This window comes from Anoplopoma fimbria, chromosome 2, assembly GCF_027596085.1.
Source record: "Anoplopoma fimbria isolate UVic2021 breed Golden Eagle Sablefish chromosome 2, Afim_UVic_2022, whole genome shotgun sequence".
Taxonomy (NCBI): Eukaryota; Metazoa; Chordata; class Actinopteri; order Perciformes; family Anoplopomatidae; genus Anoplopoma; species Anoplopoma fimbria.
Window position 1 is genome coordinate 31,217,592 of NC_072450.1, and position 5,485 is coordinate 31,223,076.

Sequence of the window (5,485 nt, forward strand, 5' to 3'; positions counted from 1 at the left end):
ACGGGGAGCAATTTATACAAATGGTCATTTTATGGGCGAAGTATTCTTTTAAAGACTCAGGTGAAACATAAAATCAAGAAAAATGCATGAAAATCTTGTGTTATCCAGCCATTCAGTTTGGGTTTTGTGATATCCAATTCTGAAACTTCTGCCACCACCATGATTTAGGTGAATGGGATTTTTTTGAGCTGCCCAGAGCTTTGAAAAAACAAAGAATCCTTTTGATTCAATTTCACCCCAGTTGTATTTGAGGTGGCGGCACAAAGCTCAGAGACTGACATGCCAAACATCTGCAGATAATAAACAATACTATCTACATGGCAGTGGAGGCTTGGATGAAGTGAACCTTTAAAGAAAGAACCCTTGATTAGTTCAGAATGTCAGAAAACTCGAGGCTGCTGCCTTCTTCACTCGCAGAAAGATACACTTTGAAACAAATGAAGTTCTTCCATTCCACCATAATTAAATGCTGACATGAGTCTTCTTGAGCATCAGCCTGAAAACAATCCAAAGGTGGCTCTTGTCACTGTGGTGCCAGAAAGCAATGCCACTCTCACTTTTTTCCCGTTTGACACCCTCTGTTTAATTCTGAAAGGAGCCATGTCGAGGCTTTGGTAGTTTCACACAAAAGAGATGGGATGGAAGCAGCGGGTTTGTTAGCAGCACCAAATTAAAATGTCATTATGTATCTCTATTCTTAGCCGAGACTGCTGCAGGGATCTCCCACATGTCTGGTCTTGTTCAGAGAAGTGGCGTGCGGTTTCAGAATAGTTCAAAATTTCATGTTGATCCCAAAGAGGAACTAATGTGCCACATGACATCAGTTCCAACAGGATGTTAATATTGTGCTTGCAGAGTCTACTGACACACACATGAACGAGCAGGCGACTCCCTCTAATGATAGTTAGAGCTGAGAACAGGACTCTGTAGACAAGATAACAGCCAGATATCCAGATGTCAGAATGAGGATTAATAACATCAAAGTGATATTTTTATTTAACTCTCGATGTTCAGGTGACTGGAGATGGAAACGCTTTTATGAATACTGTCATGACCACAGTCACACATTGTTTATTTTAACATGTTATTCCAATACACACGCTCTCACCTCATTAGTGTGCCTCCTACACTGGTTTCATTTCATTTGCAACTACACCCAAACGATTAACACACAGTTTGGCCTGATATGGAATCTGTTTGCTTCTAACCTTACATTGTTGAAATGAGGAGCCAACAATTTTGAAATTCTAGGGTTGCATATGTATTTGCTATGCTCTCATTTGTTTCATTGTCTTTGAGTTACTGTGGTTGTTGGAGGAGGTCCCTTCCTGTTGGTGTAAAAGCTGGGACTGAGGACTGAGGACTCTTGGTCTCTATGTCCCCCCTAGAGCCTTAAACCCTGAACCCTCAGGGATCTACTGACGCCACCTTCTAAATGTTTGTATCTGAGAGGCTGCAAGGGCATGAAATAGTGTAAATACGAATTGAACAGCACTTTCTGAAACATAACACATTACCATGATAACCTCAAAAAATATTACATTTTTTACATTTCTTATTCCCTGATTTGAACGTCTTCCAGGCTTGCATTACCGTTTAGAGAGGTAATTGACAAATAATCTATTTACTTGTTTTTGTCAAAACAGTTTAAAACATATCATTTTTTATCTATAACTACATACAAATTGGGCCCAATTTGTATGTAGTTATGGTTGGTGTCTATCTATGTCTGTTATTCGGTTTGGCCAAGCCACTATTTTCCCCTCAGATGTCATTGGGAGTTTTTTTGAAGTGCAAATGATTATGGGTAGGGGCAACTTGAACAAAAAATGTTGTTCAAGTTAGCAAGTTAGTTAGTTGTTAGTTCGTTTTGCTAGTTTTGTAACACACTCAGCATTTTTGATTCAGTGTCAATCTATTTAAATCAAGCTCTATAAAAATGTGTTCAGAAATAAAGAAAGATAAATCATTGGGGTACAGGGGCGAACAAACAAAATCCAAACCTTATATGTTTTTTCACAGTTATTCAGTTATTTCTCAAAATGGTCACTTAGCACTCGTGTTTACAGGTTAATGACTTAAGAAGGCATTTCTTGAAAATGTCATCCAATTACAATTCTTTCAAAGGTCTGTCGAGGCCAAGTAGAAGGGCTCTCAGTTGACGTTTCATAAGAGATTCGCTGATAGAATTATTTTATTTTTCATTTTTGGGATGGGCACATTGAGCAACATGTATTTGTAAATAAGGCAGAATTTACGTGATGTCAAATTAGAAAAATGAACATGAATTAAAATAAAAAGAAGGATTACGTTCTTTCTTCTTTTTCAAGACTTTGGTTTCCCGCACACTTTTTGTACTCAATAATTATGAAGTAAATCATATTGTGAACAACTATGTATCTATAAATTCTTAATTCAAATAATGGCTTGTAAAAAGTTATTATAAATTGTACATCTATAAATATTTGATGTTATTTGTATATATTTGTCATTCAGTTTTTGTTGGGCAATCAAGCAAATTAACCAACGAACATTAATTTAAGCCCATGTACTTTGTATTACAAGTAAACTATGAACTATGTCAAATATTCTTTCTCCTATTGATAAAATGGAGCTTTCAACCACATCTCACTGTCTTCATCTGCACATGGGGTTTGCTCAGCAGTCATGTGGATCTCCATGCTCCTGTCGAGCATACTCTGTTCTCCGATGGAGACGGTACGATCATCTGACCATCCATGGCTGAACGAAATGGCCACATTGCTAAAATAATGTTGGACATGAACATGATAACATGTTTACTTGTCGCAAAACATATGTGCTGGAGTCATGTTTTGAGGCTGCCTCAAAGTCATTCTCCTGCTGTGGAACAACAACCTCTTCCTGACCAACGTCCACCAGATTATCTCATATCGTTCTCTTCTCATTCTGCAGAGATCACCAAAACAGACAGCATTTTGTGCTACTTTCTCTTCATTACCACAGAATCAGTCCAGGCCTTGATCTCCCTTGCTAGAGCCGAATCCTCCTCCTCCTCCTCCTCCTACTACTCCTCTCCTCCCCTCCGTCCCCTAGGCAGTGTCGCGGGCGTAAAAAAGGCAGCCTGTTGAGCAGCCATCAGTCTGCTGGCATTTGATCAATGCCCAGGTCCCTTTGTGCTGCTAAGCGACAGATAAAAGAGACTGTTATCAGCTCCACAGCATCAGCTGCAGATAGCTACGTTGCAGTGGCAGAGCCAGCCAGTGGAGCTGATGGTGTGTGTGTGTGCGTGTGTGTGTGTGGGGGGGGGCTTACACTTCAGCAAAGTGTCGAAGGGGAGAATCAGTGAGGGACGGATGAGGGGGAGGATGGGGCAGCACGACGTAGGTCAACGCCTCGATACAAGGTTTTACAGCTGTCAGAAGCCCTCTGGAGAGAAACACAGGGGGGGGCGGAGAATAAAAGGGAGGCAAAGATTACGGGGAGAAAGGGTGTAAGAGACGCCCTTAACCTGCAGGAGAAGGAATTGGACACTGTTGTTTGGTTGAACTACGTCTTTGGCTGTGACCGTTAGCATGCGGACAAACCACGAGGCAGCAGGCATCAAAATCAAGAAGAAGAACACACGTATGCAATTTTAAACAGCACATAATGTCATTTATATGCACACACACTTTCATTACAAAGCCTTTATCCATCCGTTTATGTGCCTGCCTCGTTATCACTAAATAAATATGAACCAAGTCCCATTTCTCCCCATCAAACCTCCAACATTCCCCGTCAAACACTACCCCCTGCCTCTTTGAAGAGTCAACGAGGAGCATTGATTGGAATGTTTATAAGATCTGCTTTCACACTGAATTCCATTGATAACTTTTTCAGCACCCTCAAGGAGTCAAACATATTCAATTTGTGTCACCACTTTGACTAAAGCAAACAGAAAAACTTTACACTTGTAAACAGCCTAATGGATTGAAGTGTCCAATTCTGCGAAGCGACGGATGGTACAAATGAGCCACACGGAAGAATAAAAAGGATTCTGAAGCAGTGCGTGACAAGCGGAGTAATGACACGACGCTTGGAGGGCTTTCTTTTTTGATGTGGATTACTGGGAGCGACAAAGAAAACGATGGTGTGACAAAAGGCTGACAAGACGGCAGATATCAGCTGCTATTAAAGACCCTGCAGCGTAGACAGAAATAGGCTCTCTAATTTACTCAGGATGGGAGGAGAGGAGAAGTTTTGAAAATTGTTTCACAAGATGTCTGCTTATTTAAAAAAAAAAAAGCTGTAGGATCAAGCTTGGAAATATATAGTCAGAAAAACAAAACGGAATGCAAAACTAGTTAGGCAACTCGCCCCGGGGGCCCAGACACATTTTGATGAATGATCACATAGTGCTAATCTTGACACACACATTGTGTTTCCTGTCATTGCTTCAAAATAAAAGCCATGCCAGTTGAATATCAGAAATGTTTGTGTTGGAGGACATTTTTGTTGTTAGATGAATAAATAGCCATGAATGCATTTATTTAAGACATAATCCTACATTTTTCTGGCATTATCAGTTGAAGCTGTTGTGTTTTTCTATCCTGTAATTACCTCTCTGTAAAAAGTAGTTTTCATTGTCAGTGGCAGGGTCCGCCCTTCCCGTGTTTGACTCAAGTTGGAATTCACATGAAAATGTTGCTCAATATCAGCCTCCCTGGTTGTGGTTCAGTCTTCCACAGCTCTATTAAGTTACTACTGATCTAAACTGAACTGATACCACCAGTAACCACGGGTGTCAGCAAATATACCAGAAAATCTGAAATCTAGAAGACTACACCTTTAAATAAAAGTTCATAGGTATTATTTAAAAATTGCAATTAGATATCAGGGGTAAAAGTATTCATTTTGAAGTCTTCGTTCAGAGTGTTATCTTATTGTATGCTTTTATTTTAGACTTTAACTAATGCTGCCTTAGCATCATTTACATGTTGTAGCTAGTATAGCAGAGGCTTATTAAAATGCTATGAATATGCTTAAATTTAGGTATTTCCCTTCTCCAGCTGGCCATATAAAAAATACAGGAAATCACATCTACGTAATTCAGTATTAATACAATTGATAATGTCAATTAATTCATTGTCAAATCATTGTAGTGTGACATTTTTGTCAATAATCGTCGAGCGCAAATGACTCCGCTAGGTGGGAGGGGGGCCCCAATATCAAATTCTGCTTAGGGCCCCGAAAGCTTAGGCCGGCCCTGGCTAGAGCACATTTATTCATACTGTAGCTTTAACTATTATGATTACTGCCATTTGTACCCTCTGCTCTTTATCTTGTGATGTATATCTTTCTGGACATCTTCTCATATCTGGGCGACTGTGGCTCAGTAGTAGAGGATCAGCTGTTTGATCTGCGGTTTGATTCCCGGCTCCGCTAGGCCATGTCGATGTTCCTCCCTGTGCCTACGCTGTGTGAATGTTGTTTGAATGGTTAGTTAGTCCTGATGGGGTAGGCA